Raw genomic sequence first — 12,884 nt, 5'->3', positions numbered from 1 at the left:
CCCGTGCAGGAGTTTGCCTCCCACTGTCCCCGCGTGCTGTGTGTGGTGGGCGCCTGCAGTGCCAGGCATGCTCGCTCCATAAATCCAGGCTATTAAAATGAGTGTGTCTCATCTGCAAAAGTAAGAGTCTGGAAGTATGTTCTCCCTGGCGACTGTGATACCCTTCACAGCCACTGCCCTGCAAATCAGATATGCACATCCTTCTGTTTTCACAGTGGGGGAAGCTACCGACTCAGGGAATGGCTTGGGTTGGAAGGGATAGTAGAGATCATCCAGTTCCAACCCCCTGACATGGGCAGGGACACCTTCCGCTAGACCGGGTTGTTGCAAGTCCCGGCTAACCGATCCTCAAGCACCTCCGGGGATGGGGCAGCCACAGGTTCTCTGGGCAACCTGTGCCAGGGCCTCACCACCCTCACAGGGAGGAATCTCTTCACACATCTGATTCAAATCTTCCTTCTTTCTGTTCAAAGACGTTTCCTCGAGTCCTGTCGCTCTCTGCCCGTGTCAGACCTGTCCCCCGGGTAGCGACCAGACCGGACGGCTCCGCTGTGCCCCGACCTGCCCGCGGGGCCGGGGGCTGCGGGGCCGGGGGCGGGCGGGCCTGCGGAGCGCGGCGGAGCCAATGGCGCTGCCGGGGAGGAGCCGCGGCCCCGGCCCGGCCCCGCCCGCCGCCCCCCGCCGCACTCGGCCTGGGTTCGGCGGAGCGGCGGGAGCTGCGGCTGCAGCTGCGGCGGCCCCGGACTCCGGGGGAGCGGTCCCGGCGCCCGGCTGGAGCGGCCTCTCCGCGCCCGAGGCACCGGCCCTGGAGTCACTGGCCACCGGCCCCGGAGGCACCTGCCGGACCCGAAGGTACCGACACCGACCCGCCGGCTCGCGCGGGGGTTGTTGCGGGGAGCTGTTGATGGGAGTTGGAGGAAAGTTTGCAGAGAAATCAGAGCCTGTTAATAGCCGTGTCAGTGCGGGCCGTGGGAGGCGATCCGGTACCGGCTGGGAGCGGCGGCCGGGGCGGTTCGGGCGATGCCAGCGCTGTTGCGGATGGAGCCGGGATGCGGGTCCGACCCGTCAGGGAGCGGGCGGCTCTGCCCCCGTGCCGCCCCCAGACCCACGGCATTGGTCGGTGGTGACCGGCGCACGCCCTGCGAGGGGTCCAGACCCGAGCCAAGCCTAGGAGTGTTTTCCCGGTGGAGTTTTTACGGAATGCTGCATTCACCTGTGAGGCGGCGGCCGGAGGCAGCCAGGCCTCTGGGTGCAGGACTCTTGGGAAGCAGCCCCTGTGCTGGTGGTTGGTGCACCTCGGGGTTCTTTGCCGAAATGAACTGTGCACAGGCATCCCCATGGTCCGGCGTGGGAACGGGAGCTTCCGGGGCTGTTGGGATACGAGCGTGGATGTCTGTAGATGCAGGAAAAACAAGCCCGTTCTCTGTGTTGTTTGGGAAGTTTGGAGAACTTCCTAAGCCAGCAGGGCTTGGAGACCAAAAGCTCGGTTGCAGAGAGGCAGCTGAGCTGCGGGCTGGGGCCGCCGTCCCTGGGGACAGCCCTGAGCGACTGCAGCGGCTGTTCCGGCCGACGAAAGGATCGGTCCGAGCAGCGCCGTGGGGCTGCCTGGCCCCACGTGTTGCACTGGGGGTGTCCGTAGGTCAGAGCCCAGCCAGAGCTGTCCCTGACACAGCGTGAGCGAACTTAACCTGGTTTGGGCTGCGTGAAGGATCTCTGGCAACTGACCCTTGAGCTGTCTGGATTGCTAGCGGTTTGTATACCTCAGTTAGTGATACCGGACTTGGGCAGTGCCCCCCTGGTTCCTGATGCTAATCATGCTTGGGTGGCTGCCCCTGGGGCAGCCGTACACGCCTTTTAACCTCCCGCGATGGTAAAGTGACCTGAGTGGGTGGTATTTGATGAAGAACAAGATTTGCGGAGTGTTGAGTTAAAAATCATCAGTTTGCATTTTCTGCATGAGGTCGTGCTGTTTGCTCTTGCAGGAGCACGTGCAATCCCTCTGCAAAACACAACCACCGGCCCCGGAAGGTGAGAGGTGAACGGTGAGCAGGGGGATGCTGTTGGGGAAGAGCAGCTTGGAAAAGAGGACACTGGGCAGAGGGGCTTCAGCTTTGGGGCTCTCGTCATTCTACAGGAAGGGGATGGTGACCTGGAGCATTGCCTGACACTTACTGCACTGTGTTGTGGGGCAGGGAATAGCAGGGGCCCGATAAACAATAAGAGGTGTTTTGCTAAAGGTTCTAGACAGTGACTCATCTACTGTAGGAAGGGACAAGAAGGAGAGGCAGCACAGGAGCTTTCTAGAGTACAAATGGGTCTTTCCCCCTTTTTTTATCAGAAGCAGGAGGTCAGGAATCCTTTCTTACTCCCAGAACAGTGTAGATGTGTAGGTTATAAACCTCCTGATGCAAGTGTCCCTGTACCAGCACCTCCTGCATCCCTGTCCCTGGGGAGGATCCTGCCTTCAGGCCACATCCTGGGGTGGGACTGTTACAAAATTTGGGGTGATTTCCAGCCCTCACAGTCGATATTATGTGATCATTCTTAGTCACTTCTGAGTCACTCCAAATAATTGATCCTTGTCCATACATTGCACCATGGTTCTGTGTGTGCCTGGCTGGGGTGTTTCAGAAGTCATTTCCCTTGGCGCTGAGTTGCTCAGTCTTAACTTTTCTTTTGCATCCAGCCTTCCTTCCTCAGGCTTTTCTGCCTTCTCCTGCCCTGGACAGCACAGAGGAGGTGCAGTGCTGCTGCCTTTCACTTTTCCAGGTGTACTGCACCCTGAGAGGCCTCCCCAGCTATTTGCAGCATTGCTGACTGCCCCCACTTGAAAAAGTGTCTATGTAAGGAGTTGTTTTGCTGATATTTGCCTGGATTTGTTTTATTTGCTGCTTCCAGTTTGCAGAGGAATTGGTGCAGCCAGTTGGTCCTTGCTGACTGAGCACCTTGCTCACAAGGAGCAGCTGGCTTCCTCTCTCTGGGGATTTATGGCTTCTACACCACCTCTCCCCCTTTTCATGCTGGGGATATACCTGGGAATGCTGATGGCTGAGCTGATCTGGTGGTGGATTTATAATCCCTCCCTGCAGGGAGGAAGGAAAGATCCCCAGGCCCCCCAACAGACAGCCCTCATGCCTCATGTCAGTGGTTAAGTGCAGATGACAATAGCGAGGGTTTGCTGAGAATTATTCCTTTGCAAGAAGCAACTTTTGACCAAGAGTTGGTGTCTTTTTGAGACCCATGAGTCTCTAATCATACCCTTTTCCATTGCAAGGTGTTCTTTCACAATTGGGCAGGCTCTTCAAACCCTCTAGGAAATGGCTGTGGGGTCTGAGAGGGGTCCTGGGGCTGGTCCTGGCTGGTCCTTGCCCTGTTGCCCTGGGCACTTTAGAATCTGGGGTTCTCGCTTTATCTGGGTTAAGCTCCCAAGGAAGGAGGTGTGACTTGAGATCCAGAACTGGTTTGAGAGATCAGAACTGGGCCAATTTCTAGGCCAGAACGGGGCTCTGGGTGTCCCAAGGGCAGATTTGGGCACAGAAACAGTTGAAGATTAAGGTTCTCACCTCCCTTCATTGCACAGGTGCCTTCTGCTGCTGAACGTGGAGGGGGTTATCTCCCTGGCATCTGCTGGGCAGGTAGCAGCACATATGGCAGGACATAGCTTTATTATTCCTTTCAAAGCATGAAAAACACCCCTTGCTGAGAGGTACTGAAGCTGTGAAATGCAGACGGGGCTGCCCCCAGGAATAGCAGCAGCCTAAGGGAATGGAGAGAAAGCTTTTCTTCTTGCCGTACCACCTCACCCTCTGAAGAGAGCGTTCACTGTGTCTGCATCCCCCAGAGGAAGGTTTAACAGCGCCAGGCTTTGCTGTAACCCTCAGGCACCGTGTGGATGAGCCTGGATAGAGAAATGGCTGAATGGGACAGTGCATCTTTGCCTCTTTGTTTCAGTTCTCGTGCCATTTCCTGGATGCTTTGTTGGTACCACACTCCATGTCCCTTGCCCTCTGGGGAAGGCCATGCCAAACGCTCCTTTGCAAATCTGCTGGGATGCAGGGAGGCAGCTCAGGCAGTGTGCAGGTTGTGGGGCACCTGTGGGTGCTGAGGGCTCCCTGTACCCTGCCCAGGGCACTGCAGGGACTGATGTCCAAAGGCTGCCCTGCTCTGTCCTGCAGCAAGCTCGAGAGGTTTGGTTAAAGCATATATAGGAGTACATTTGTGAGTACATTTAAAAAGTCAAGAGGTAATAAATACATGTTTTTCTGGGTTGTGGCTTGTATCAGAGCTGTGCACAGGAAAACAAAGGGGTTTCTGGGGTGGCTCATGCTCTGCTGTCGGCTTGTGCCTGCTTAGCCTGGCTTGTGCACAAGAGCATTTGGGTCTTTGTGTTTCTGGTCACCTTGCAGCAGACGCAGGCAGTGGTTTCTGTTCTCCCTTTGCACCCTGTTCTGCTGACACCTGCATTTTCCTCAGCCCGGAGGTGTGAATGCTTTACCTGCCACCACCTCCTGCTCCTGCAGAGCAGAAGATGGCATTTTGCAGGGAACTAGGGGGAGCCATGCCACTCACTTCCTCCTTATTAACTAGAAAGGAATAAAGTTGCAGAGGGATCAGATTTTGAGAAAGACCCAGAGTTCCAAAATGCTCCCGGAGGATAGATCCCTAATTACTCTCTAATTGCATTAGAGTTTAATTTGTTGTTGTTTTTGCTGTAGTGTTCCCATTTTCCTCGACAGTTTGCTTTGTTTCATTAACTAGAAATGGCTGGAGATGGATATTTGCAGTATCAAGACTCGCGTGTTGTTGCAATGCTTGACAGGTTTTAGGCCTTTACTGTGCTGTCAGGGGCATGGGTGACTTCACCAGCCCTGGATGTCTGGGACTCAAGCCTGGGGTGCAGTGCTCACCCAATGGCAGCATTTTGCCGATACATGGAGGTTTGGCCCTGGGAGTTTTGGTGGCTGTCCTGCTTCCAGGAGACATGGAAAAAGCTGAGCTGAACTGTCCCCAGAGCAGCTTATGGGCAGCTGCTCTTCAAAAGACTTGTTTAATCCATTTCTCCTGAGCACAGCAGGGAGCAGGTCTGGAAATGAATCTGGGAAGCTTCAAAAATAGTTTTCAGGAGCTTCATTTAGAAAGCGATAGGGGAGAAGAATATTGCTGCTCTTAATTCTGAAGCAGAAATATATTTACTTTGCCTTGTTTAAGGGGAGATGGGGTAGAAGGTATAGTTAAGCTTAGACCTGGTTTTTGCCAATGCATCTTTGTTGGTTAAACAAATCCTGAAGGTGGGAGAGTATAAATAAACCTTTCCAGTCTGTCAGCATCAGCAGTTGAGGCCTTAGAGGTGTCACTTGTCTCCTGCTTTGATCTGCTTGCTTATATGTCACATACATGTTACTTGTGTGTGTCACAAAGGGCACCTGAGCAAGGTCCCCACTGCCTGTGAGCTGGCTGTGATGGAGCTGCATGCACAGCTCTCAGAAAGTGACATGAACATGAGGAGACATGGGGAACCGCTCTGTGAACTCAAAACTGCTCCTAAATTTGATCCAGCCACTTAAAAACAGTGGGTGGACCTGGTGGTGAAGTGAGACATTGGTATTTAAAGCTGACTTGAGGATGCAGCCAGAGACATGACACCCAGCAGTGAGCTGTGAAGGTGAGACATGCTCTGGTTTCAAAATTCACCGAGAAAATGGGAAAAGCTTGGAGTGCTGGATCTGCAGCACCTGGAGTGGTTTGTCAGAAACCCCCAGGAACGGGATGGAATTGAACACCCACTGCATTTGAAACCATAAATTAGTCGGTTAAACCCTCTGTTGTACAGAATGCTGTGCAAGCCCCTCTATTATTTGATACATAATAAGCACATGTGAGCTGATTGTATTAGAGGCAGAAACTGTTGTGGCCTCGGTGTGTGACGAGGGTGCTCAGGCTGGCAGTTCCCCTGCTCTCAGCAGTAACCCTGTATCTCAGGACGCTGGTGGTGTCTTCCACGTCTGTGCTTGCCACCTCCGAGCTTCAGTCTTGGCTGCAGTGACAGCACGTGGCAGAGGGAAGCCAGAGTTTAGTTTGACTTAAAATGAAAACTAATTAATCAATTCTGTGTTTTCCATCCCACAGTGTCACTAGTGAAAGCATCAAGATGATAACTGCGGATTCAACTGCTCATTTGAAAATACTGAGCAATTAGACAAGTTTATGACAATATTATTTCCTGCCACCAGAGATGATTCACGATACTACTAATTGTAGCAATAATTAATCTGTCTAATTTTCAAGCACACAGCTGTAGTTCATGCTAGTCTGGTGGGGACAGGAGCCACACAGAGTGTGGGGTCCTGTTATTGTCTCTATTTAATTATCAGAGGGTTTTCCTGCACTTTCAGCTTGCTGTGCCTTTGTGAGAAGGTGTCGGGCTGCTCTCCTTGCCTGCTCCTGGAGGCACAGGCTGGGAGGTCCCAGCAGATCCCCACATCTGGGGACAGGGTAGTGAAGACAGAGGGATGTGAGGAGCTGATTCGTAGTGCTCTGCTCTGACAGTGGGTAAGAAAGGACATTACAAAGCAGCCGGGATGTTTTTGCTTTTGCAGAGCATACGAGAAGCATTTTTGAGCCTTTTTTCCTCCTCGCCAGACCGTAAGGCTGACAGCCATGGTTGCAGGATAACCTGCAAACTCCACTTGGAAAACTGATGTATGAAACACATTAACTTGTTTTAATGCCTTTCTGTTGCTTCTGAGTACCGTGGGGATGCCTAATAAATACTGTAGGAATTGGAGTCCCCAGACTATGCAGGGAAAGGGAGACCTTTCCAAACCTATGAGTCAGAGCTGGTCTCTGAAAGGAGCAGCCAGTGCCCACCCCGGAGCGTGCCCAGCTCCAGCCTTTCTGCAATGGCAGTTTAATTTCTCACAAAAATAGAACAATTTGCATTTCTGGAGACCCTTTGGTTCATGGGGCTGGAGCACTGCGGTGGGCATTGATGAACCATTTCTCATTGCTCATCTATTGGTAAGGGATGGAATGGTGTTTTTTCCAGAGGAGAAAATGAAACATGAATTATCCAAGTGTCTTGCTGAGATGCTCCCAAGCACAAGGAAGGCAGGTCTGACATAAAACTTAAAAGTCCAGCATGCTTCTGCTTAGTGTGGCCAAGAGTGGGGGATGCTCCTGCTTCTTAGAAGAGAGCAAATGCAGACAAAAGGAGGGGTTTGTTTTTTCTTTTTTAAACCAAGGATGGGCAAAGATAAAGAAAATGCTGTAGGAAGGATGTAAATATTCTATGTTTTACTTAAGATAAAGCTCCTTGTTGTTTGCTGGTGCTCACAAAACTAATTGGCAGATTACATGATAATAAGAAGGAGTTTAATGAAATCTGCTGATACCCTTTAGAGGATGTGGAATTTGCATGTGCAGTTAAATGAGGCTAGAGGTTTAGCTGCTCTGTGCTAACTGGGGGACTCTGGAAACATTTGCATTCCTGGTGTCTTGTTTCTACATCATTTCATCGATGACTCTGCTGTAGCAGGGAGCTGTGGCTGAAGGGAGCAGAGTCCATCAATCATCACAAGCAGAGAGGGTTCCTGGCCAGAGTTGCTCAGCTGCCTTGGTGGCACCTGAGCTCCTGTAAATCCTCAGCAGGTGGCACTCGGTGAGTCATCTCTGGCTGGCAAATACAGGATGGGAGAGGAACCATCCTAGGGAGGGGAGAGGAGCTCAGCCCACCTGCTTCACCTCGGCTGAAAACTCGTGGATAACCAGGAGCATCCCTGCCTCTGCTATCTCTAACTTGGTTAACTGCTGCTGGGCAGGGAGCATTTAGTGCTGTTAGCAGGGGCAGTAAACTGATCTGGGGTTAGTGCTGCTGAGGCTGATTGTGGTTTTGGGAAGAGGTGCTTTAGCTTAGCAAGCTAGGCCAGCATGCAGGCTTTTATCAGGGATCCAGAATTAAAATAATCCCCCATCAGCGATGGACAGATTTGTTCTCTGGAGGCTTCTTCTAAGTCCATTGCCACCTTACATGGCTTTTCCTCTTGGGTTTCTGAGCTGAAGCTGATGGGGACTGACAAGCCCTGATTATGCAAAGTACCAGAGGCAACGGGCTGCCGGCTTGGGATTCAGTTTGCCTTGCTTCCTGCCATTTTGTGTGTTATTAGGGAGCCACTGGAAAAAGTAGGTCCTGCTAATCCAAAAATAAACGTGTTGTCCTGATGATAACTGCAGAGAAGGGCTGTGTGAGAGCCACTCGCTGTCTGCTCCACCTGCGCCGCGGGGCCTGGACCGGGCAGCAGTGACCCCTGGTACCGGGGTGCCCACAGCCTGGCTGCGCCCACACTCAAGGAGTGCAGAGGCTATTTATGCATCTTTTTGTGAGAAACCACCGTTTCCATAGCAACCATGAGCATCACATGGTAACCCTGGCTCTGCAGCATGTGAGCCCGCAAGATGCCTCGCTGCACCCCGTGCTCCGGCCCCGCGACGCCCTGACGCCTGGCAGGGTCCCTGGGGAGCCTGGGTCCCTGCGGGGCTGCAGCAGCCAGTGCTCATGACCGGGGGCACTGAGAGCTGCCAAAAACATGCCCTGGGTGGTGGGATGGGAGGAGGTGTGGAGGGAGAGCAGTGGGATGTGGAGGCGAGCGGGAGCAGGTGCCAGGCTTTCAGAGCAGGCTGTGCTGGACTAGGCATCCTCCCCAGGCTGGGGTTTGGCCAGGGCTTAGTCAAGGAAAATCTGTTTCTACAGGGAGGTGCCTGCAGCAGCTGGGTCCTGGGTCAGGGTCCCTCCTTTGCTAGCCATCCTAATGCAGGTGAGTCCCTCCCTTCTGCATCTGACTCCAGCAGCCCCTCTGTCTCCAGTGTAGTCTCTGGGAAACCTGCACAGGTCTGCTTTAATCCTTATTTCAGGAGATTTCTAGGCTGTGCCCACTGCTAAGGGTTGAGCTGTGCCACCTGGTCATGCTGGAGTGAGTGACAGAGCCCCGTCCTTGAAGTGTGCAGGACACAGAATCAATACCCTGAGGTGTGAAATGTGATTGCTCTCCCTTGAGTTTCTACAAACTGTATTAAAACAATCACAGTATATCAAATTTTTTTAAAATGCGTTTTTATTCAAATCAGCACATGTTTGCAATTAAACCCTACTACATGGTGTAGTATGAATAATTAGAAAACTTCATGTGCTTAACGGGATACTTGCATTTGTAGGGAAGGAATGATGCTACTCCCAGAATTGCAGTGTGGCTCCCTCTAAACTTGGCAGTGTCCTTCCCTCATCTCCCCTGAGGCAATTTGGGGCATGGAGGGCTTGTCTGCTGCACGCCCAGATCTGTCCTTTGCTCTCTGAATCTATGTGCCTGTAATTTCTGTTGCTTGCCTTTTGTTCCCACTTCAAACAGGCAGTAGATCAAAAAGTCACTGTCTGGATTTTAGTGCCACGCTTGAGTCTCTTGCTTTTGCTCCCCCATCAGGTGGGTGCTGTGCTGCCTGGTGTGGTGCAGGTAGGGGCTGCAGAGGCACACCTGGAGACTTGGCCCTACTGTTGTTCTGCCTGGAGGACATTGCCTGTCTCTCCTGGCTTCCCTCTGCCAGAGAGCACTGCTTTTCCTGATGTGTTCATCAGGCTGTTTTCTTTCTTGGTTCTATTTATATAAAGGGTACCTTGATGATCAGGTGAGGAGATGGGAACATCTGGCAGCTTTCCCTCTAGCCCAGAGCTCGTGAGTCTTGGGAATTCAGTGAGACATCTCTGGCAATTTCCTCCCCACAGTGGCATGAAAGCTGAGAGGCTCTTTTCAAAAACACCATCTCCATCCATTGAGAGGGCACTGTTGATGTGTGACTGTACCTTTCTTACTCCTGGCAAGCACAGAATCCCAGAATGGTTTGGGTTAGAAAAGACCTTAAAGATCACCTTGTTCCAGTTCCCTGCCATGGGCAGGGACACCTTTCACTAGCCCAGGTTTCTCCAAGTCCTGTCCAGCCTGGCGCCTTGGGCACTTCTATCAAGAAGTCAACCCTGGTAAATGAGCAACTTGCCTGCTTACACTGGGGGAAATTGTGTGAAGTTAGGCATTTGGGGTGCTGAGGCTGAGCCTCATCTGCACTGAGGCTCTGTCTCCCCCTTGTTGTTCTCCACAACCTCTCTTCTCTGTGCTGACACATGCAGCAGCCACGTGCAGGATCTCTCCTGCTCCCCAGCTCATGCCACACACGCCACACACAATCTTGTTCTGATTTTCAAGGCTCCAATAAAGCGTGTCAAAATGCATCAAAGGCTCAGTGCAGAAGTGAAGCAAATTGACTCTGTAGAGGATTTAGGGAATGGAGGGAGTTGGAATAAACCCCAAACCAAACAAGAACTGCAGGGAAGGTGAAGCATGGTAGAGATGGCAGATGTGCAGCACAGCTGGAGGGACACGGAACATCTTTGATTTGGCAGGAGAATGGGAAAAACTGAAAATAGCACACACATCCTCTGGAGATGTGGCTCGTAGGGAGCTCTTTGTGGGTAGGGACACGGCATTATCCGTTACGGGCCCTTGCTCCACCTCTCTGGGACTATGGAGGGACAGCAAGGAAATTCAGGAGCTGGTACAGGCTGAGTCTGCAAATCCCATGGTTGTGAATTTGGGCTCTTGCATCAGCTCAGAGTGGGCTGCAGAGAGTCCTGTCACCATGGGATGGGTTGTTCTGTCCTGTCTGTGGCTGCCAGGGAGAGCCAGCAGCACAGAATTGCCCTGGTCTGCCTCATCCCAGCCCAGGTCCTGGCTGCCATGGCCTCCAGCACCCAGACTGTCTCAAGGCAATAAAAGCAGGAGGAGAATTGCACTCATGGAACAGGCTCAGCCATTGTCTTGTTGTGCTGGGAAATCAGGCACTTCAAAAGGCAGTTTTGCATTTCTTCAGATGCCTCGATGTAAGTGCAGTGACAGAGTTGCTCAAAGCACATTAATTATTAGTAAAGGCTTTTTTTCTTTTTATTGCAAGACAAATTAAACAACAGACGAAAACAGGAGGTGTTACACGAGATGTTAATCCATGGGAGAGTGACAGCAGCAAAAGCCACAAATAATTCATAACATGAAAATCAGGACATTTAATTTTTGACTTGTTGTTTGCATTTGGCGTTCGTGCGTGTGCTCAGTTGCCGCTTCTCTTGTGCTCCAATATGGAGATTTCAGAAGCTGTTAATTTTGGAAAAGGTGATTATAGGCCTTCAAGAGTAAATCAGATAAGGGACCACAATTTTTTTCTTTCCTCTTGACTGGAAAAAAACAAGTTGCTGAATCTGGTATTTCCTGTGGGACTCCTTGTCTTTGATTGGGCAATAGAAAACAGGAAAGTGTACAGGAATTCCTGGTGCCCTGCAACCAACAGGTGATGGACCGAGCACCTTGGGGAGCAGACTCCAGGAAAGGCACTTCAACTATTCTGTGTTTCCATGAGCCCTCCCCAGGGCAGCCCTAGTGCAGGGCAAGGAAGAGGTTGGGTGTGTGGCTCTGCAGCTGCAGCAGCCAAGTCAGCAACTCCCAGGATGTCTGCTGGTACCTTCTACGTGTGTCCTGAGGCGTGTGTTGTAGAGTTCAGACAGCAGTTAACCAGGGTCTTGGCTCCAGTCTCAGATTTAGGCCCTTCCTGTGTTGTCCCCATTGAACGCTTCCCCTCCTGAGCGGGTGCTCCGAGTTTACAGGGTTTGTGAGCAGCACAGGAGGAACCTTTGGAAGAGCTATGGGTTGTCTGCTGCTGGCTGGTCAGGTGAGGGCTGGTGCTGGATGTTTAAACTCCTGCCCTGCAGTGACATGAAGTCATCTGAAGCTTCCCAGGATTTTCATGAGTTTCTGCTTATTGTTGAAATATAGAAATAATTGACAGGGAACACCACCAAGGGTGGTCTGTGAAGTGATGCAAAAGGTGAAACTTGGAATTAAAAAGACTCTATCTTGTTCGTGTTTGTCATGTACTCTGGAACTGTTGCTACCAGTTTTGAATTTCCCATTAATAAAAAACTTCTTTCACTATTCACTGAGCTCATTGCTTGAAAAATGGGCAATGAACTTGAGAATAGGGTATGTAACAGTAAAAATAGAAGTGTCTTGCTAAGGGAGGATTGCTGGAAAGGAGATTACAGCAGCATTTATCAGAAACATGATGGGAAGTGTTTGCTGGCATTGCTAGGAGCTCCTGCTGCTGCTGTGAGAGCAGGGCCCAAGTGCTGTGGCAGTAGCAAATGGCAGCAGCAGCAACCTGCACCTGCTGCTGGAGCTCCAGCCCTGACTGAGGTCCTGGAGCCGTTTACTGGGTCTGGATCCCAAAAGCACTTACTGCAGGGGCACTTCCACCACTCGCCTGTGTGGCAGGGACACATTCAGCACGTCACCCCATCTGGTGGGATTCAGGTGGTGCAAAGCATTTCCTTAGAAAGGAATTGGACTTTGCATATGTTTCTGATGTGTATTATGGGTTGCTATCCTCTAAAATTTAGTGCAGCTTAGCACCTGTCTGGACATTGCCAAAAACTGGAGTCAGTCTGATCAAATTGATTTTCATTGAGCTGTTACAGTCTCTGAAACTGCTGAGAAGAATCGCAACCATATGGCACAAGGTTTTGCAAACGAGGTCTCCTATGACACAATGAGCCTGAGCTGACATGTGCAGAGGCCATGGATCTGGAGCAGGGAGGGGACTTGGTACTGGAGTGTGGCACAGGAGGCCATAATAAACCCCACTGAAAGAGACAAAGCAATTGGCATTTTTGGTAGAGGCCCTGTCATGTCCCCACCTGAGGAGGAGGACATTAGGAGTTTCAGATATTTATACCTTGGTGTGCAGACCAAGTGCTTCTGCTCAGCATGACAGTTTGTGTCCAGGTGACAAGGTTATGA

General features: G+C 51.5%; 1 protein-coding gene across 1 annotated transcript in view; it reads left to right on the top strand.

Annotated features, from left to right (window-relative positions):
• The first annotated feature begins 702 nt into the window (after positions 1-702).
• ZMAT4 (zinc finger matrin-type 4) overlaps positions 703-12,884 on the top strand; it is a 48,205-nt gene continuing 36,023 nt past the window's right edge. The window contains exon 1 of the mRNA XM_048287432.1: positions 703-852. The gene's annotated coding sequence lies outside the window, so the exon portion shown is untranslated. The remainder of the gene's footprint in view (positions 853-12,884) is intronic.

Source organism: Corvus hawaiiensis, chromosome 27 (assembly GCF_020740725.1).
Source record: "Corvus hawaiiensis isolate bCorHaw1 chromosome 27, bCorHaw1.pri.cur, whole genome shotgun sequence".
Taxonomy (NCBI): Eukaryota; Metazoa; Chordata; class Aves; order Passeriformes; family Corvidae; genus Corvus; species Corvus hawaiiensis.
Note: the sequence above shows the minus strand (reverse complement) of the source record. Positions and strands in the feature narration are given on the sequence as shown.